The 22565-nt window shown below is 47.2% G+C and overlaps 1 protein-coding gene across 2 annotated transcripts in view; it reads left to right on the top strand.

The window, feature by feature from the left end:
- Nucleotides 1–22565, top strand: part of LPGAT1 (lysophosphatidylglycerol acyltransferase 1) — a 947911-nt gene that overhangs the window by 219060 nt on the left and 706286 nt on the right. The window lies entirely within an intron of this gene.

Below are 22565 nucleotides of genomic sequence, written 5' to 3'. Positions count from 1 at the left end.
ACCCATGTGCTAAGTTAAGAGAATGAAGGATGTCTAGAAATTTAAGAATTAAAGTTTAATTCTGAAAAACTACATAAGTGATGTAGGTAGCTTATTTTATTTAAAGAAGTGTCTGATGTGAGAAAAAGATGTATTTTTCTTTCAGTTGAAAAGTCCTATGAAAATCTTTTTAAAAAATTAGTGTGTAAATTTACCTGTTGTACAATTATTTTACATCAAAGAAATCTTGTATCCTTTTGTTGCCACCTTATACTTTTATTTTAAAAATGGTGTTTTCTGCAATATTGTAAACATACAAGTGGTTGTAGCTATTCTTGTTTCATAGGACAGCAAGAGCAAAGATGTGAAAAGGCTGCTATTCCACCCCTTTCACCAATTAACTGACCTACCCATAACTGAAGGTGGACATAATGTACTAAATTAAAAGTCTATTTTTCCAGCATCTATTTGCAAGTTTCTAATAATGGAGCTGTGTTATCTCTCTTGCGTGGCTGAATCATCTTAAATCTGTTGGGATAGATACACAATTCTAAACTACAGATTTAAAGCTGTGCAGGTGTAACAGCTATTTATAGCTTGACAGTGGTGATGTGTAAGGAAAGGCCTAATAGTTTCAGAGTTAAATATCCATAATTAGGTGGAATTTAACTATTTTTAATTAATATTATAGGTGTGATTTCTTTTTTTTAATTTTTTTTTTTTTTTTTTTTTTGGAGGAGGTAGATTCTAAGCCTGAAGTAGGTTAGGCCCACAATCTGACCTCCCATAACATTGTTGATAACTAAGGAAGTACCTCTTATCGGGGTGGATAAAAATCCAGTGAAATTTGGGTTGTTTTTTTTTTAAATGCTTTTTAAGGGAAAAACTTATTTAAAGATGCATTATAGTTCAAATATCTCATCATGGACTAGGGATTATTAATTCTATAGTATGAGGCAATATGTTCATGTAATGTTTAAGAGAAGTTTTGAAATGAGTTCCAATAGTTCATGGATTAGGGGACCCAATTTTATGGGGTTCGAGGGGCTTCTGTATAGATTATTTAGGTTAATCTTTCTAGCTACCCACTGGGACTCAGTTCTCAGTCTAAAAGATACCATCAGAGATGCTTAGTTTTGCAGTTCTCAAACTGTGGATTTGTGTCTCCAGAGATAATGTGCTTAACAGCCAAAATGTTTTAAATAAATATATAGAAGTGAGAAATAACAGAACTCAATCCTATTGTCCCTCTTCAAATTTGTGTACACAGAGTCAATCCCTTACCTCTCTTAAAAGTGCAAAGTTTCAGAAAGTTCATTGAATAGAATATTGTTGGGGGTGGAAGAGATCTGGACAAGGAGAAGAAGTCTGGAGATAAATGTGAGAAGGGAGAGACAGGCAGTAGAAACAAAACTGAAACTTAGCAGCATATTCCAGAAGTCTTGGTCTTTCTGAGTGTAGCCTTCATTGCTCTGAGATCTACTATAGCATTTTCTCACTGGAAGGGAAAACCTATAATAACAGCAGGCTGTAAAAGAGATACTGAAGTTCCTGTAGCGGTGGTTAAGACAGGCATGCATGCAAACAGTGCAACAAAGAAATGCAAGGCCTGGTTGCCTGAATGAAACAACATCATGAGAAGTGTTCCTTCTCAGGAGGCAGCTGCATTGAAGAAGATGAAAGGAACATGTCTGAATATACAGGAACTTCAGGTTGGTACATTTTTATTTCATATTTCTTTCTTAAGGACTGCCTGTCTTCCTTCTGGCCTATTCTTGAATTCTGTTGATGTCCTCTGCTCATTGGTTCCTGTCAGTGTGGTCCTACCTGTTCGTGAAGGGGTTTCCAAAATTACTAATGCCCTATGGCGGACTGCTTCTTTGGCCCCTATCTCTAAGAGGGCTGAATGCAAGTGTAAGTCGGGGATTGGTCTCACTATTGTGGGGAACTCTCCTGGCTTCTGCATTACCCTGCTGAAGTGGGCTAGCGAAAGGATCTGAGTTCTCACTCCCACTTCCTTTACCCAGAGGCCTCCCTGCCCTTGAGGACTCCCCTTCCACTCTCCTGTCTGGCAGAGTCATAACCTGGACAAGGCTAGGCCCAGGGTTCTTGGGGGGGCTTGACCCAACCCTGCTATGGTCACTCAGGACAGGGGCTAGGGTGTCCACATTCTGGGGTACTCTGGACTGGGCACCTTCCTGACCCACTGATCATTTCATACAATTTAAAGGAAATACAAGTTGTTTAATTAACAATTTAAAAAAAAGAATAAGGAAAAATGGGAAAGGTTAAAGGAAAACACATCATGTTGCTCTGTGGCAGGGAAGACACGGAGGTTGCTGGAACTCAGATTCTTCTTCGAGTGATTGCTCATATGCATTCCAGTTAGGTGTGCGCGCGCCGCGTGCACGTTCGTCGGGAAAACTTTTACCCTAGCAACCCAGTCGGGTCGGCTGGGCGCCCCCTGGAGTGGCGCCGCCATGGCGCCCAATATATATCCCAGCCGACCCGGCCACCCTTCAGTTCCTTCTTACCGCCCGTGTCGGTCGTTGGAACTGTGGAGCGCGGCTTCGCTGAACTCCACACTCCCTAGCAGCTCATTTAGCTTTCGTGGTATATAGTTACTCATTGTATATAGATAGTTTATAGTTGTCAATAGTTAGTAGTTTAGTGCTTTAGTTTAGTTTTTAGTGGTAACGAGGGGATCGGGGTACCCCCCCTCCCCTCCCCCCACACGGGGAGCCGGAGCCCATGCCCGGCTCATCAGGTTTCAAGCCCTGTGCGGCTTGCCATAAACCTATGCCTGTGGGAGACCCTCATGACTCCTGCTTAAAATGCCTAGGGGAGTCGCACTTAACTGCTAAGTGCTCAATCTGCAAGTCCTTTAAGCCAAGGACCAAAAAGGAGCGGGACATTAGATTAAGACAGCTCCTAATGGAAGCGGCCTTGACACCTTCGCCCTCGGCTCAGAGCGCAAGCAAGCCGGTGAGCAAGGGCACCGCGGCACCGAGTACCTCCTCCAAGAAGGCGGCACCGAAGCCGAGCCAAAGCCGCTCCACCTCCCCGAGACCAAAGGCGGTGAAGGCACAAATCGTCTCGCCATCAGCCGCCCCGCAGCCAGACCCTGCGAAGACAGCGGATGGCCCGGCACCGATACCAGCCGCGGCACCGCCCAAACCGGTACCGTCGACTCCGGCCCCGAGAGGTCCGTCGAGTCCGGCACCTGGTAGCTCCCCGGTACATGCAGTGGTAGAGCTCTCTACACCTACTACCCCGGAGACATTTGCCGCGGCGAGGGAGCTGATCGCCATTACGGAGGCACCCATGCCCTTACCCCCGGCACCGCCGGTGCGGGTCCTGTGTTCTATGGGCAAGCCGACCCTGACCAGACCAGCTTCGGTCAGTGTAACAGACCGGCACCGCTCTAGGTCGCGATCCGGCAGACGCTCAGCTTCAAGACGACGTTCAGACTCACGGCGTCGGTCCCGATCTCGATCCCGATCCCGGTACCGATCGGGCTCCCGGCACCGATCACCTCGTCGGCGATCACCCAGGCACCGGTCGAGCTCTCGGCACCGATCACCTCGGCACCGCTCACGCTCCCGGCACCGGTCAGGCTCCCGGCACCGGTCAGGCTCCCGGCACCGGTCGACGTCACGTGCGTCAACTGAGTACTCCCGGCACCGATCCAGCTCACGGCACCGCAGGGAGCACCGCGCCTACAGGAGCAGATCCAGACAACGGCGCTCGCGATCCCGGTCGACCTCCCGGCACCGAGCCGGTCGCAGGTCCCGGTCTCGCTCTCCCCACCAATACCAGCACCGGTCGCCAGTATCCAGAGGTGTGAGGTCGGTCGGCACCGCGGCACCGACCTTTGCAGCACCACCGTGGCCATCAAGAGCCACGTCGGCATCCTCCCATGCGGGTAGTTATTACGAACCTGAAGTACCGCTGGGCGAGTTTCAAGACCCACATACACAGGACACGAGTGCCCAACAGTGGGGCTTCTGGACACCATGGGCTTACCAACAGACCCAGGGTGCCCCCCTACCTCAGCCGCGTCCCGCTACCGCAGAGCATCGGGTGCCAGAGGCCACTGTTTCCCGACCTCCCGCGATTGAGTCGGACAAACAGCCACGTCCAGACTCACCGGGCTGTCACGAGCTGGAAACAGAGGAACAGCGAGACACCGCACAGGAGGACATCATCCCCGGTGTCTCCTCCTCCTCCTCGCCAGACGAGGCAGTGGCGGGGACTTCAACATCGGGACCTCCACCAATAGATCTCAGGGCCCACCAGGACCTCCTCCGTAGGGTAGCACTTAATATCAACCTCCCCGTGGAGGAAGTCTCGGAGGTTCAGGACCCGGTGGTGAGCATACTATCGGCAGATGCCCCTACCCGGGTAGCTCTGCCGTTTATACGGACTATTCAATCTACCACCGAAAACCTGTGGCAGTCACCGGCCTCCATCCCTCCGACAGCTAAGGGAGTGGAGAGGAAGTACATGGTACCCTCTCGGGGGTACGAATACCTCTATGTACACCCTCCCCCCTCATCCCTCGTGGCCCAGTCGGTCAATGACAGGGAGCGTCATGGACAACAGGCACCGGCCCCCAAGTCCAAAGAGGCCAAGCGCATGGACCTCATGGGTCGCAAGGTCTACTCAGCAGGGGCCTTGCAACTCCGTGTGGCCAACCAGCAGGCCCTTTTAGGGCGTTATAACCACAACATATGGGTGGAGGTGGGCAAGTTCGCGGAACTGCTCCCCCACGACTCACGCCCAGAATTCAATGCATTCCTGGAGGAAGGTAAGAAGGTGGCCAGGACTACCCTCCAGGCCTCCCTCGATGCAGCTGATTCGGCAGCCAGAACCATTGCGTCCGGAGTAACAATGCGGCGCATCTCTTGGCTTCAAGCGTCCACACTACCTCCGGAGCTGCAATACACGATCCAAGACCTACCCTTTGACGGGAAAGGCTTGTTCTCTGAGAAGACGGACTCAAAACTGCAAAACCTAAAAGACAATAGGGTCATTATTCGCTCATTAGGGATGCATACCCCGTCCACCCAGCGCAGACCCTTCAGGCCCCAAACACGGCGCCCATACTTCCCACCCCGTCAGAGGCAAGACCTCAATAGACGGCGTGGACGCGGGGGACGCAGACGTCAACCCAGCTCCCAGGGAGGCCAGAACCAAGGGCCTTCCAAGTCGCAACCGGGCCCCAAGTCCGGCTTTTGAAGGTGCGCCCGGGGACGGCTTATCAGTCTCAATTCAGGATCCTTTCCCTACTTTCTACAACCGCCTCTCCCGCTTCCTCCCAGCGTGGTCCCAATTAACGTCAGACCGTTGGGTGCTACGCACAGTGAAGCATGGATACCATCTACAATTTGCTTCTTCACCCCCTTCCCGCCCCCCTTCCCAGTCCCTCTTCAGGGACCCCTCTCACGAGCAAACCCTTCTACAGGAGGTTCGCTCCCTCCTGGCGGCGGGGGCCATAGAGGAAGTACCTCTAGCCGAGAGAGGCAAGGGATTCTACTCCCGTTATTTCCTGATCCCCAAATCCAAGGGAGGTCTCAGACCCATCCTAGACCTTCGGGGCCTCAACAAGTGGATGCTCAAGTTGAAGTTCCGTATGATCTCCCTGGGAACCATTATCCCATCCCTGGATCCTGGAGACTGGTACGCCGCCCTCGACATGAAAGACGCGTACTTCCATATTGCCATCTTCCCACCGCACAGGAAGTACCTCCGCTTCACGGTCACACATCAACACTTCCAGTTCACGGTTCTACCATTCGGTCTCTCGACAGCCCCGAGGGTGTTCACCAAGTGCATGGCCGTCGTGGCCGCCTACCTCCGTCGGCGGAAAATCCACGTCTTCCCGTACCTAGACGACTGGCTCCTGAAAGGTTCCTCCCAGTCGCAGGTACGACGACATGTAGAGGCTGCCACGGACCTCTTTTCCCGACTGGGACTGCTGGTCAACATCGAGAAGTCCAACCTAGTTCCAACACAGAGGTTGGACTTCATAGGTGCGACCCTGGACTCTATTCAGGCCAGGGCCTTCTTACCTCAACCTCGTTTCCAGGCGATCGGGGCGATCATCCGGAGCTTGCAAGCATCCCCTCTCACCTCGGCTCGGACATGCCTCACACTCCTCGGTCACATGGCCGCTTGCACGTACGTGACAAAGCATGCCAGACTCAGAATGAGGCCCCTCCAAACGTGGCTTCACTCAGTATACCGACCAAGCAGAGACCACCCGGATGTGTTAGTGACGGTGCCCCCCGATCCTCTCCGCTCCCTCGACTGGTGGCTGACCCCATCGTTGGTATGCGCGGGGATGCCATTCCATCCGCAACAGCCATCGGTGACTCTAACAACCGATGCGTCATCCCTGGGTTGGGGAGCTCACTTAGGAAACCTGCGCACCCAGGGCCTGTGGTCGACCCTCGAGCTGTCACTCCACATAAATGTCCGGGAGCTAAGGGCAGTCCGCCTTGCCTGCCAGGCATTTCTCCGTCACCTCCAAGGCCGTTGTGTTTCCGTACTCACGGACAACACAACGGCCATGTATTATATCAACAAACAGGGGGGAACCCGGTCATCTCCACTGTGCCAAGAGGCCATTCGACTCTGGGACTTCTGTATAGCCCACTCGATAGACCCAGTGGCATCCTTTCTCCCAGGGGTCGAGAACACGCTGGCGGACAACCTCAGCCGATCCTTTCTCTGCCACGAATGGTCGATCAGACCAGACGTCATCCATTCCATCTTCCAGAGGTGGGGGTTTCCCCGCATAGACCTCTTTGCAACCAGGTCCAACAGGAAGTGCCAGGAGTTTTGCTCCTTTCAAGGTCTCTCCCCGGGGTCGATCACGGATGCATTTCTCCTGCCGTGGACCCGCCATCTCCTGTATGCCTTCCCTCCGTTCCCCCTGGTGCACAAGGTCCTCTTGAAGTTGCGCAGAGACAAGGCTCACCTGATACTGATCGCACCTGCGTGGCCCAGACAACACTGGTTCACCACCTTGATGAACCTATCTGTGGACCCCCCAATTCACCTTCCTCTCCATCCAGACCTAATTACCCAGGATCATGGCACGCTTCACCACCCGGACCTGCGAGCCCTTCATCTCACGGCGTGGCTCCTACATGGCTGAGCTCGGCAGAGCTCAGCTGCTCTACGCCGGTCCAACATATACTTCTTAACAGCAGGAAGCCCTCCACTCGCTCTACGTACAGGGCCAAATGGAAACGCTTCTCTTGCTGGTGCGCTTCCCAAGGGGTGAACCCCACGCAGTCCCCAGTTTCCACAATCCTCGACTACCTCTGGTACCTTAAACAGCAGGACCTGGCAACTTCCTCCTTAAAGGTGCACTTAGCGGCCATTTCAGCCTTCCGGCCAGGTGAAGGTGGCCGCTCCATATTTTCTCATCCGCTAGTCGCCAGATTTCTTAAAGGACTGGAGCGACTATACCCGCCTGTACGCCGCCCTGCCCCTACGTGGGACCTTAACTTAGTCCTGAACAGGCTCATGCTCCCACCATTCGAGCCACTGGCGACATGCTCGCTCACACACCTATCATGGAAGACAGCTTTCCTGGTGGCCATTACATCGGCCAGACGGGTCTCAGAGCTGAAAGCTCTCACAGTGGACCCACCTTACACCGTCTTCCATAAGGACAAGGTACATCTACGACCCCACCCGGCGTTCCTCCCTAAGGTGGTGTCCACCTTTCATACCAACCAGGACATCTTCCTTCCCGTCTTCTTTCCGAAACCACACTCTTCTCGGCGGGAGCAACATCTACACTCCTTGGATGTACGTAGAGCGCTTGCCTTCTACATCGAGAGAACCAAGGGGTTTCGGAAGTCCCCTCAGCTTTTCGTAGCGATTGCAGAACGCATGAGGGGACAACCTATATCCTCTCAGAGGATCTCCTCCTGGGTGACTGCTTGCATCCGCACATGCTACGACTTGGCTCGTGTCCCATCTGGCCACCTCACAGCACACTCCACAAGAGCCCAGGCGACATCAGCGGCCTTCCTGGCGCACGTGCCTATTCAGGAGATATGTCGTGCGGCAACCTGGTCATCGGTGCACACTTTCACCGATCACTATGCGTTAGTCAGACAATCTAGAGATGATGCGGCCTTTGGCGTAGCAGTTTTAAATACCGCCACATCTCGCTCCGACCCCACCGCCTAGGTAAGGCTTGGGAATCACCTAACTGGAATGCATATGAGCAATCACTCGAAGAAGAAAAGACGGTTACTTACCTTTGTAACTGTTGTTCTTCGAGATGTGTTGCTCATATCCATTCCAAACCCACCCTCCTTCCCCACTGTCGGAGTAGCCGGCAAGAAGGAACTGAAGGGTGGCCGGGTCGGCTGGGATATATATTGGGCGCCATGGCGGCGCCACTCCAGGGGGCGCCCAGCCGACCCGACTGGGTTGCTAGGGTAAAAGTTTTCCCGACGAACGTGCACGCGGCGCGCGCACACCTAACTGGAATGGATATGAGCAACACATCTCGAAGAACAACAGTTACAAAGGTAAGTAACCGTCTTTTTCATGACTTCAGTGACCTCCATGACATAAATGTAACCTTAAGTATGGAATGTACAATAACATTCTGAAAAGACCCACAGGAAGTGAATGAAAGGGGAGAATTTTGCCAGATGCCTCCAGATATCACCAATGCAGACTCTGAGCACTAATTAATCAACTGAAGAGATCAGGAAATTACAAATAAAAAAAAAATGAAATTAGAAATCAGAAGAACCCACCAAGAACTGTACTGAAAAGGGACAGTTGTTTATAAATGTGTGTTTTAACCAAGGCCAAAATAAGAACACAGATGGACAATCAGTTTTCTCTCGGAATACAGAGATAAAAACAAATCTCTCTTTGCAGTCAAAGATAAAATGTCATTGGTTTGTAGTCCAAACCAAATTTTTACCCATTTATTTAATTCTCTGATGGCCTCAAGATGGTGCTGCTGTTCTCTGAGTGCTGTTAATTCTCTCAGTATTGATATTTGCTAATGAATACAAAGTTGAAGAGTTGGTTAAACTGTATCTTTTCTTTCTCATGTATCCCTTTAGAAAAGCATAAACACATATTGTTGCAACTTGCTAGTTTTATTTGTCTAGGATACAGATCCCATAGAAATCAATGTGAGTTTTGCAATTGATTTCAGTGGGCACAAACACTGGTTTCTGATTTGGGGCCTGTGATTTGTGTTGTCAGACATCCGGTTCTTGACTGGAACACCCAGTCGAAAAGGGATCCTGGCAGCTCCGGTCAGCACCACTGACCGGGCCATTAAAAGTCCAGTTGGCAGTGTAGCAGGGCTAAGGCAAGGCTCCCTGCCTGCCCTGGCTCTGCCCAGCTCCTGGAAGTGGCTGGCATGTCCCTCTGGCTCCTAGGTGGAGCCATTGCCATGGGGGGCTTCATATGCTGCCAGTTCTGCAGCTCCCATTGGCTGCAGTTCCCAGTCAATGGGTGCTGCAAGGGCGGTGCCTGAGGATGAAGGTAGTGCGCAGAGCCACCTGGCTGCACCTCCACCTAGGAGCTGAAGTGAAATGCTGGCTGTTTCTGGGAACCACCTTAGGTAAGTGCTGCCTGGAGCCTGCATCCCTGACTCCCTCCTGCATCCCAAGCCCCTGCCCCAGTCCTGAGCCCCCTCTTGCACCCAAATGCCCTCCCACAGCCTGAACCATCTCTCACACTCTAAACCCCTCAGTCCCAGCCCAGAGCCCGCACCCCCCAGCTAGAGCCCAAGCCAGACCTCAACCCCCAGTCTGGAGCCCCCACACCTCCTGAACCCCTCATTTCTGACCCCACTCCAGATCCTGTGCCTCCAGCCCAAAGCCTGTGCCCCCTCCCATGCCCTATCCTCCTGCCCCAGCCTGTAATCCCCCTCCCACACTCCAAACTCAGGGCTATCTTTCAGATTATGGGGCTTTAGGCAGTATTATTAAAGTGGTGCCTCTATGCCTGATCGCAGCCTGGACTCACATGTGTATTTTAGATAAGGGTGGCCTTTTGAAGGCTTTATTTAAAAAACTATGTCAGAAGATCCAAGCATTTAAGGGTACGTCTACACTACAGGATTATTCCAATTTTACATAAACCGGTTTTGTAAAACAGATTGTATAAAGTCAAGTGCACGCAGCCCCACAAAGCACAATAATTCGGTGGTGTGCGTCCATGTACTGAGGCTAGCGTCGATTTCTGGAGCGTTGCACTGTGGGTAGCTATCCTGTAGCTATCCCATAGTTCCTGCAGTCTCCCCCGCCCATTGAATTCTGGGTTGAGATCCAATGCATGATGGTGCAAAAACAGTGTTGCGGGTGATTCTGGGTAAATGTCACTCATTCCTTCCTCCGTGAAAGCAACAGCTGACAATCATTTTGTGCCCTTTTTCCCTGGATTGCCCCGGCAGATGCCATATCATGGCAACCATGGAGCCCATTTTGCCTTTTGTCACTGTCACCGTATGTGTACTGGATGCCGCTGACAGGCGGTACTGCAGTGCCACACAGCAGCATTCATTTGCCTTTGCCTTGCCTTGCAAGGTAGCAGAGACGGTTACCAGTCGTTCTGTACCGTCTGCTGTGCTATTGTAAATTGGCGATGAGATGATGGTTATCAGTCATTCTGTACTGTCTGCTGCTGTCATGGGTGCTCCTGGCTGACCTTCGCTGAGGTCGGCCGGGGGCGTAAAGGCAAAAATGGGAATGACTTCCCGGGTCATTCCCTCCTTTATGTTGTATCTAAAAATAGAGTCAGTCCTGCCTAGAATATGGGGCAAGTATACTACAGAACCAGTGTACCAGAGAGCACAGCTGCTCTGTGTCAGATCCCGCAGAAATGATGAGCTGCATGCCATTCATGGGGGTACCCCTGCAACAACCCCACCCCTTGTTTCCCTCCACCCTCAACTATCCTGGGCTACCGTTGCAGGCTCCCCCTATTTGTGTGATGAAGTAATAAAGAATGCAGGAATAAGAAACCCTGACTTTTTAGTGAGATAAAATGAGGGGGAGGCAGCCTCCAGCTGCTATGATAGTCCAGACAGGACATTAAATGGTGGTGGGGAGAGGAGCCCAGCATCCCGCTGCTATGATAGTCCAGGTAGTACAGAATCTTTTCTTTAGACATGAAGGCAGGGGATGGGGGGGGGGGGCTGATGGAGCTCAGCCTCCAGTTGCTATGATGAGGATGGTTACCTGTTGTTCTGTACCATCTGCCAGGAATAACCGGGAGTCATTCCTATTTTTACCTAGGTGCCCCCGGCCAACCTCACCTGAGACCAGCCAGGAGCACTCATGGGATGATAAGGCCGGCTACCAGTCCTTCTGCACTGTACCATCTGCCACCGGGGAGGGGAGAGGATGCTGCTGTTCAGTGCTGCAGCACCCCATCTACCAGCAGCATGCAGTAGACATAGGGTGACATTGAAAAAAGTCAAGAAACGATTTTTTTCCCTTTTCTTTCACGGGGGAGGAGGTGCCTAAATTGACGAGCTATAACCTGAACCACCCTGGACAATGTGTTTGACCTTACAGGCATTGGGAGCTCAGCCAAGAATGCAAATACTTTTCGGAGACTGCGGGGACTGTGGGATAGCCGGAGTCCTCAGTACTGCCTCCCTTCCTCCATGAGCGTCCATTTGATTCTTTGGCTTTCCATTACGCTTGCCACACAGCACTGTGCTGTGGACTCTGTATCATAGCCTGGAGATTTTTTTCAAATGCTTTGGCATTTCGTCTTTTGTAACGGAGCTCTGATAGAACAGATTTGTCTGCCCATACAGCGATCAGATCCAGTATCTCCCGTATAGCCCATGCTGGAACTCTTTTTGGATTTGGGACTGCACCGCCACCCATGCTGATCAGAGCTCCATGCTGGGCAAACAGGAAATGCAATTCAAAAGTTCGTGGGGCTTTTCCTGTCTACCTGGCCAGTGCATCCGAGTTCAGGTTGCTTTCCAGAGTGGTCACAGTGGTGCACTGTGGAATACCGCCCGGAGGCCAATACCGTCGATTTGCGGCCACACTAACCCTAATCCAACATGGCAATACCGATTTCAGCACTACTCCTCTCATCGGGGAGGAGTACAGAAACCGGTTTTAAGAGCCCTTTATATGGATATAAAGGGCCTCGTTGTGTGGACGGGTGCAGGGTTAAATCGGTTTAACGCTACTAAAATTGGTTTAAACGTGTAGTGTAGACCAGGCATAAGGCTAAAGATGAATACTCAGATTGTTAATCTAAAAATCTATGCAAGGATTTTTTTAGAGATGTGATTTTTATAATCTTCAGCAACACACTAATGAAATATGTTTAAAGCAAATTTTAAACTAAGGTCCTGTAGACTAACATGTTCTGAGTAAATATTACAGTAATGCACAACTGTTTTTGTCAGTAAATTCAGAAACTGACAGTATATACCTGGGGGATTGGCAAATGCCTGTTAGAGAGCCATTCAAGTGGTAATGAATACATTTAACAGGTTCAGTGTTGTGCTAATAGGTCTGACAGACTGAAGGCTTTTTCATTTTTAAGTACTAGATCCCCTCCAGAGGCAGACTCACCAGGCTGCAGCAGCCAGGTGCGGTGGGAGTCAGCAAGAAGGGTCAGAACAGGGATAAGAAGAGGTGGGAGGATGAACACTAAGACCCAGGGTTGCCCCAAATTTTTGGGTGCCCTATGCAGCTGCATATGCCTAAGGATGGCCCTGTCCAACCCCCTCATTTGTGGCCCCAGGTCAGAGCTTGCATCCCCAGCCAGAGCCCTCACCCCTTCCCGCACCCCAATCCCCTGCCCAGCCCTGTGAAAATGAGTGAGTGAGCAAGGGTTGGGGAGAGCAAGTGACAGAGGGAGGGGGGATGGAGTGAGGAGGTGACACACAGCACTGCAGATAATATTCTGGTCCTCGCTTTCAAATACTTTTGGCAAATGAGACTGAGCATTCAGAGAAAATAGTAACTGCTTACAAGGTGCTTGTATGTAGCATAAGCTCATCATACGGGGATACTGATGCATGTATAGGAGAGTGTATACATACACACATCTGCCCAAGCAAGTGGTGGAGGAGTGTCTTCCTCACATACTGCCTTTATAAAAGTTAGTGGTCAGCCCACGGAAGGGAAGGTTGGTTTTGAGGCTAACCTCATTAGCCTGTGAGTCAGTTTACAAGATTCTAGTTTTGTCATTTATTTATGTCATTGTAATCCTGAGCTGAGTCACTTATTCTTGGATGCCTCCATTTTCTGCATCTGTAAAATAGGGATAATAATAGTGACATACCTTATAACTAGTAGTGAGGATAAATTCACTAATGTTTATAAAATGGCTTGAGAGTCTTGGGTACAAGGCACTTTAATTATTTATATCTATACAATCTCCCATTGGACATCATGGAACTTGCACATACTTATAGCAGAATTAGGCTTGAAGACAGAAGATCCTTCCATGTCTCTTTGTTTTGTTGGCAATAAGATACCTCTGCTGCCCTTATTTATACAGGGGTGAAGGTCACCCTCTTTGCACAAAGCCTGATTAGCTGAGAGGAAGGATGGTCCAGTGTTTAGGTTACTTCTGGAGGAATTGGAAGACCTAGGTTCATGTCCCTGTGTAGTCACAGACCTTGGACACTTATCTTCTTGGTGTCTCAGTTGCTATTTGTAAAACAGGGACCATAGTACTTTCCTACTTCACGGGGTGTTGGGAAGATAAATACATTAAAAACTGTGAAGTGCTCAGATACAGTAGTAATGGGGACCTTAGAGAGGCTACTCAGGCTTTGGGTGGAGGACTGTGCAGAGACCAGGGGCTATGGAATTCACTCCCAGCCTATGGGCGGGCTGTAGGGCTATTTAGAGCCTACTTGTAACCAGTATGGAGAGCCCCTCTGCAGCCATGTTGGAGAGGCCGTTCCATCTGATCACAGGGTTTATATGGCCTGGAGGACATTGTTACAGTTCAGGAAAGCTGCACTTGTGTTTCCCCTCAGCAGGCCAGCAAAGGCTTTCTCCCTCCCTTCTGACGGGAGTATTTCCAGGCTGAAGAGTTCCCTGCCTTCCCTGTGTTATTCACAAAACAGACAGGTTGCCCAAGTGCAGCTGCTTATTTCCCCTTCAGAGACGGTTAACAGTGTGAATGCCCCCATCTATAGGTAGCACATAGCTCTTTTTATGCTAGCTTATTTTATTGTTAGGGTAAAAGCACCACAGAGAAAACATTAAAACAATCGGAGAACCTACACACTTACTAATAAGCTTATCAGACATCACCCCAGCGCTAACATGGGCTCTGGCAGGAGCAGTCCTTCAAAACTCCACAAAGGGGGTTCTCTTTTATGGTCACAAGTTCAAAACAGCCTCAGCTCAGAGCTTGCACCCCGTCTCATGGGCCTCAGTAGGCCAAGTCCTTCCAATCCTCCCCTAGGGATTGGGGCCCACTGTGGCCCAGGGGTCCTATTCATTTGCTAGATCAGGAGGAAGGCCCTGAGACAGTTTTAAACTAGGCTACTTACCCAAAAATCCTTTCTTTATCTGTTGGAACTTAGAGAATCTGGTTTTGAAGTAGTATATGGGGACTTCTCTAGCAGGGAGGCTTCAAAGGGCTGATAATGGAGGAATTACGTTAACATCTTCCTCCTATTATAGAAGGCACATACAATACAATAACACACAGATAATTGCATTTTTAATACAACAGACCCCAAATGTATTAAACCTAAATCAATAAGGTTTAACTTAATTCAATAAAGTTTATTTTAATTCCATAAGGTTTATCCAGGATATTGTCAGTCTCTTCACATGCCTTATGCAGGCGTTTTGTATCTGGATGAATTTGACCTGTAAAGGAATCTAAATTGTAGCCAATGATTTTAGTTTATTATTTATTTATTGTGTGATGTTATGATTAATCAATATGATATATTACATATATTCATTGTATGTTAATTAGAGTTAATTTGTAGGATTAAAAAAGTATAAGACTGATCAGTTTTTAGAGGAACCAAGAATTAGATAGACATGAGTAAGACAAGCTGAAGTGCAAGAACCTGTAGGCTGAGTCCTGCAAGATTTTAGCTTAGCTGTTTTAGGTCTTGAAGACAAAAAATGATGACATAAGTGACCAGAAAATAACCTGATGCCCAAAGATTATGGGAAAAGAGTTACCAAGTGGTAATATTGTGCAGAATTACCAGGAGATTAATATTAGCTCATAAAAATACTGTAAAGGCGCATCTGTCTCTGACATGTGTCTTAACCACAGGATACAGGTTGAGTGTCAGTGCTAATGAGAATAAAGGGAACTTACACAACCTGTGTAAAATTGGGGTCCCTTAAGTTTCCAGGGGACACAGACCAATAAGAGAAAAGAGGGTTGACACTTTTATGGACTTGCGCAGAATGTAGGTATAGACAGACTCACATTATAAAAAGATGTTGCCCAGAATAGGAAAACTGAGCCTCCTTTGGGTGACTCCAGCAGGAACACCCCTCTACTGATGAGCAAGCTATGAGAAACCCATCAGACCCTAACTGTTGTTAAGTATATAACTAGATTTGTAACTTGGACATAGGTCTGTATGGTATTTCTATATGCTTGGGCCATCATAACTTTAATAAAACTTGTAAAACAGTCTAGACCTTGTATTTGTGAATGTCTGTATGGTCACTACCTTTGTTCTTTATGTGTCCCTAGAGACTCTAACGCTGAAGCAAGTAGCAGAGGTGTCTTTCACTCTGCTAAGCTTGAACCTGTAGCCGCCAGAGCCAAACTCGCAGTGGTGAACATTACTAAATTCACTTTAAATAAAACAAAAGGCTACAAAATACTGAGCTAAAAAATGCAGAGCCATTAATTCCCTTTCTAAACATAAAGCCTGCCAGACTAGAAAAGACCTAAGGGCTACTTCATCTGAATCCCATCCCTGACTGTAACCAGTACTGGAGTAAAATCCTTATAGGGTAGCTAATCATCCAATCCTCTACAATGGTGAAATACACAGCCCTGTATAGACCTTGGCAGGTAAGTGAGGAAATAATTTTCAAAGAGGTGCCAAATTCTGGCAGATGCAGTACATGGGGGCCCACCAGAAAAATACCCTGCAGGTACAAAAGGCAGTGCAAAGCAGAGCAGATGCTTCCTGCCACCATTTTGGCTGCCTTAAACCATGAATGGAGGCTGTTCCTTTCATAAGGCCCTCTGCAGAAAGAGCAATGGAATTCAGGGGCCTAAGCACAGCCTGCAGGTTTGTCTGTTTCCTGATGCACCAGCGGGAAGGAACTATGACCCAACCCATGCAGGTTACTCTCCTAGAACTTGTAAATTAGTAGGAGGCAGGGCCTGTCCGGCCAGAATAAAAAGGGACTTAATGATTCTGCATTTACAATGTCGGCCTGATTCTCCACTCTGGTATGCTGCTATTACTCCATGTAAGTCCTCTGAAGCCAATGGCGGTCTAGCAGCAGAAAACTAGTGTAATGGAGTGAAAAATCAGACTACATATGGGACCTATTGGAAGGCATGTCTGCAGAGAGAAATAATTTGGCCTTAAATATGCACTGGCTAAGTTTACATACACTATAATCCTCATTTGGGGTTGGAACTAGTAATTTATTGATTTATGTACTTTAAAAGGTCTTTTTGGCCACCTTAAAAATCTAGGTAAAAAATAATCTTTACAACTAATCAGCCTGCCAGGCTTTGGAATCTTACTAATATGTATTGTTACACTGCTTTTCCAATTAATCTTCCTTTTAGTCAGATCAGCAATGCTAAAAAATTACTCACCCAGAGGTAAAGATGCCTTTATCTAATATTATATTACACTGAAGGCAAAGTGCACACATGGGAATTAGTGCATCACAGGAAGGTAATATTTTTTCAGAAGAGAATTCTGCAGTCTTTAGAGATGAGCTCATGCCACTAAATTTGGATCTAGATTTCAAACACCTCAAATGTCAGATAATTCAGATCTGGGATTTTAGTTTGGCCTGTTGTGAAGATAAAGGGATATTGAGCAGATATTTTGTAAATATGTTCAAAATGAAAGTGAGTGACTCGCTCTGCTCTCTGATATGGAATGTACAGGATCATATAGTTTCATGATAGAACCATAAGAGAAAAGCAGCAGAAATTCCTGGAGGAATTAGCAGAGCTATTGGTGGTGAATAATACTAGTTCTGAATTTAATCTCTTTCTTGGTTAAAGAATCATTCATAAACAGATCCTGATTTTCTTCAGAGGTGTTTATCACTTGTAAATATTCACGAATAGTTTGGACAATTAATTTTCAACCTGTAGGTGGTTCTCAAACTGTTCACTTCAACTCTGGAGCACTTGTGAGGATTGTGTAGGGAGGTTGATGAATGCTGATTGTTGCTGATTTATTTGGTTTGAGCTGAGGTAATTGACAAGTCTGTTTGTTTATTAGCATATTCTCCTTTTATTTTAAAGTAATTAAAATCTAAATAAATGAATAAAATAAACTAATCACTATAAATATTGGTTGGTTACTTAAGTGGCATGCTATTGTTTCTGTTCCTGAGTGGAAAACTTTGAAGGGGAGATGACGAATAGTGAATAATGCAGTTTCCAGCATGAACTGTCACACATGCATTTTGTCCTACAACTCATGACATTTTTGTTACTTGTGCACATTTCATAAATATTCAGCAGGTGTCTGAATACTTGGGAACAACTAATAATATGATTCCATGATTTGCAGTGACTGTAACTCAATATTTTTACTTGCAAAAATATTTTCTAATCAGGATTTTTTGTTTTTTCTTCACACTATTTCACCTTCTCTTCTAGCAGGTAACTAAGGTCCAGATCTTATAAAGGCAATGGAATTGCTCTCATGTGGAAACTGTTCCACTGTTTATAAATAAGACTGCGAGTCTGTCACGGTGTTTATGGAAGTTTTGGATTCTGTGACCTCTGTGATTTCTGCAGTGGCTGATGTGGCTGACCTCAGGGCTGCCTGGGAGCAGCAGTGGGGCCGCAGGCCACCCTCCCCTCCGGAGAAGCAGTGTGACTCCAGATCACCATCTCCCCTTGGGCTTCCCACCTCTGGAGTCCGCCACCTCTCAGCAGGAGCAACAGTGCCCAGGGCCCCTGGAGCACCTCAGATTTAGTCAGGGAAATTTATAAGAAAAGTCATGGACAGGTCAAGGCCATGAATTTTTGTTTATTGCCCATGACCTGTCCATGACTTTTACTAAAAATACCCATGACTAAATCATAGTCTTACGTATAAATAATTAGCGACTCACTGGTCTAGAGACAGAGAGAGGGAGAGTGAATAGTCCAGTGTTTAGGGCATCCATATCGGAGAAACAGGGTCCAGTCCCCCTTCTCCAGTGACTCTTTATTTATCCTGTGTGTATTAGCTTCAACAGGGGAGACTGAGAGAACCCCACATCAGAATATCCCATCGCTGAGTGGATAGAGCAGCCTCCTGAGAGGTGGGAGATGCCTGTTCAAATCCTTTCTCTAATTCTGGGAGAGAGAGGGGTAATTGAATGTAGGTCTCCCACATTCCAAGTAAGTGCTCTAACTACTGGGATAAAAGTAACTAGGTGGGCATGACCACTCCTGATTTTGAATGTGACCCATCTTCTGGTTGGCTACCGCTAAGCATGCAAGATAGTCAGACAAATGCCTATCTTCCCTTGGTTTGTGGGTCACTCTGGGACCTAAGTGGGGAATAGGTGAGGCAGCAATGCACATGCCCATAAGAAAATAAGAACAGCCATACTGGGTCAGACCAAAGGTCCATCTAGCCCAGTATCCTGTCTTCTGACAGTGGCCAATGCCAGGTGCTTCAGAGGGAATGAACAGAACATGTAATCATCAAGTGAACAATCCTCAGTTGCCCATTCCCAGCTTCTGGAAAACAGAGGGTAGAGACACCATTCCTGCCCATCCTGGCCAATAGCCATTGATGGATCTATCCTCCATGAACTTATCTAGTTCTTTTTTGAACCCTTTTATAATCTTGACCTTCACAACATCCTCTGGCAAGGAGTTCCACAGGTTGACTGTGCATTATGTGAAAAAATACTTCCTTTTGTTTGTTTTAAACTTGCTGCCTATTGATTTCATTTGATGACCCCTAGTTCTTGTGTTAGGAGGAGGAGTAAACACCACTTCCTTATTTACTTTCTCCACACCAGTCATGATTTTATAGACCTCTACCATATCCCCCCTTAGTTGTCTCTTTTCCAAGCTGAAAAGTTCCAGTTTTATTAATCTCTCCTCATATGAAAGCCCTTCCATACCCTTAATGATTTTTGTTGCCCTTTTCTGAACTTTTTCCAATTCCAATATATCTTTTTTGAGATGGCAACCACATCTGTACGCAGTATTCAAGGCACTATATAGAGGCAATAAGATATTTTCTGTCTTATTATCTCTCCCTTTCTTAATCATTCCCAACATTCTGTTTGCTTTTTTGACTATCACTGCACATGGATTGGAGGTTTTCAGAGAACTATCCACAATTACTCCAAGATCTCTTTTTTGAGTGATAACTAATTTAGGCCCCATCATATGTATAGTTGGGATTATGTTTTCCAATATGCACTACTTTCCATTTATCAACATTGAATTTCATCTATCATTTTGTTGCCCAGTCACCCAGTTTTGTTAGATCCTTTTGTAGCTCTTCACAGTCTGCCTGGGACTTAACTATCTTGAGTAGTTTTGTATCTGAAAATTTTGCCACCTCACTGTTTACTTCTTTTTCCAGATCATTTATGAATATGTTGCACAGCACTGGGGTGGGGGGGGGAACAACACTATTTACCTCTCTCCGTTATGAAAACTGACCCTTTATTCCTAGCCTTTGTTTGCTATATTTTAACCAGTTACCAATCCATGAGAGGACCTTCCCTCTTATTCCATGACAGCTTACTTTGCTTAAGAGCCTTGGTGAGGGACCTTGTCAAAGGCTTTCTGAAAATCTAAGTACACTATATCCACTAGATCCCCCTTGTCCACATGCTTGTTGACCCCCTTCAAGAATTCTAGTAGATTGGTGAGGCATGATTTCCCTTTACAAAAGCCATGTTGACTCATTCACAAATTATGCTCATCTATGTGTCTGACAATTTTGTTCTTTACTATAGTTCCAACCAGTTTGCCTAGTACTGAAGTCAGGCATACTGGCCTGTAATTGCCGGGATCAGCTCTGAAGCCCTTTTTAAAAATTGTCATCACATTAGTTATCCTGCCATCATTTGGTACAGAATCTGATTTAAATAATAGGTTACAAACTACAGTTAGTAGTTCTGCAATTTCACATTTGAGTTCCTTCAGAACTCTTGGGTGAATACCATCTGGTCCTGATGACTTATTGCTGTTAAAAAGTATCAATTTGTTCTAAAACTTCTTCTATTGACACCTCAATCTGGACAGTTCCTCATATTTGTCACCTAAAAAGAATGGTTCAGGTTTGTGAAACGTGGCAGAAACATAGATGGCTAGGAATTTTTTTACTCTGAAAACGTAGGCACTGAGTTTACGTGCTTAAGGCTCTGGTGGGAGTTTTGTGGATCACAGGGGAGCCTAAAACAGGGACTTAGGTACCTAAACGCCAGCTTAGTCACCTAAATCTGGGGTTTAGGCACCTAAATACTTTTGCGGTTTGGGGGTCTCACTTCATCTGTGAAGTCTGGCAAATCCTGACACAGATACACAAGTGTCAGAGTCACTGGCCTACTTGTGTGCTAATTGCTATTGAAAATCTTGTCTGACTAGTCTTACTCAGTATTTAGACGCCATTAGGGAAGGATGATATAGGCTTTCTGAGGCTCGGACAGTAATATAAACAAGTCCATCAAGATGGTAGATCATTACAGATAATGATTTCCTGAGGGCTGAAATGAAGACATCATATGGCAGTGACCTGGGTAATTAGCTAGACCTCAGACATAAGTATTTTGTTGTTAAAACTAGAAGAGGAAGGAGGACATGTTGAGGTGTCTCTGAAGGAAAATGGCATTATCAAGGCAGGGTGCAGCTTAATTAAAGATCAGCCTATATTTAGGAGGGTTATTACATACCTGCCCACAAATAAGAGAAAAATGTTTTTCCTTATAGGAACTGAAAGGTTAAAAATATGTTGTCGCCATCATTAGAGACAGGTGTGGTTAGAAAGATGGCTCTAATGCTGTTTGAGGCTCTGAGCATATCAGCCATGCTCTGAGACAGGTAACAGTGCCTCATTCTATTTGTGCTTATGATAGTTTTACATCAATTTTAATTCAATTGCCTTCAATGGTGTTACTCTTTTAAGTGGATTAGAATCATGACCAGAATCCCTGTTCTGTAACCAAGAATTTGTACAATGTTACTGAATTTCCCGAAGTAATGAGTCAAATCTCTCATTCCCTATTGTATCACATTGTATAATATTACTTGGAAGCCATATCTAAGTGTTTTGTGAAAACGTGTCTGTCTTAATTTGGTGTTTGGGGCCCACTCTTGCAACTGATGTCTGTAGGTGGACACTCACACCTGTACAGCAGCCCAACTGTATCTATCAATTACAGGAGCCAGGCCTTGGAGGGTATGTCTAAACTGTATTGTAAACCTGGGATTAGACTCATGTTTGAGCCCAAGCCTTCCACACATCTTTCTGGCACAGGTCAGCAAGCTCTCAGGACCCAGACTAGGAACACTCCAGGGGTGTATGTGTCTGAGTCCAGGTCCAAATCCTATCATTTTGCAGTGTGGATGCAGCTCAAGCCTGGGTCTCAATTTCTGGAGAGTTTGCTAACACTATCCAAAAATCCCCTGGGCCTGTGTTTCTTGACCCTGGAACCCCCAGACCTCCCACTCAATTCCCAGGAACTAGAAACAACCCCACTTGTCTGACTACAGCTGCTCAGCATTTAACTCTTCCTTTCCATGCTGACTGCTCACCTGGAAACACATGTGACAATCTCCAATGACTGCTATGGCCACCAGTGGGAAGAAGCCCTACCCTGAGCATGTTGCCTAGCTGGCTAGAGGAACAAAGCTAGATTCTGGTTAATCTCTGGTGTGAGGCAAGCCAGTAACTCAGCTTTGGTAAGACTGCAAGGAATGATCGTGTCAACAAAGAAATGGAGAAGAAGCTTGGAGCATTGGGGTGCCACCAGATCACCTATTAGTGCAAAGATTGACCAACTACCTGAAGATCAGGGAGAGTAATGACACCTCTCAGAACTCGCTGTCTGCCTGTCACTTCTATGAGCAATTTGACCAGGTGCTGGGGCTTCAGTGAGCATTGAACCCACAGTGGTGCATGAAAATCTGCTGATCAGGGATGGTACCCTTATAACCCTGAGTCACAGGCACCACCAGAGGAGACCCAGCATGGATGAAAGTGGAGACGTGACTATGGTTCTCATACCAGTCACTGAGGAGGTGATGCCCCGGAGCTCCAACAGCACATCCTAAGTCCAAAGTTGGAGGAGCTGTCTGGGAGGGAGTAGCCTGCACTGGAACTGGTGGGAGAAGCAGAAGTAGCAGTGGAGTGAGAGCTGGAGCCAGGTATT

This window comes from Gopherus flavomarginatus, chromosome 4 (genome assembly GCF_025201925.1).
Source record: "Gopherus flavomarginatus isolate rGopFla2 chromosome 4, rGopFla2.mat.asm, whole genome shotgun sequence".
Taxonomy (NCBI): Eukaryota; Metazoa; Chordata; order Testudines; family Testudinidae; genus Gopherus; species Gopherus flavomarginatus.
Note: the sequence above shows the minus strand (reverse complement) of the source record. Positions and strands in the feature narration are given on the sequence as shown.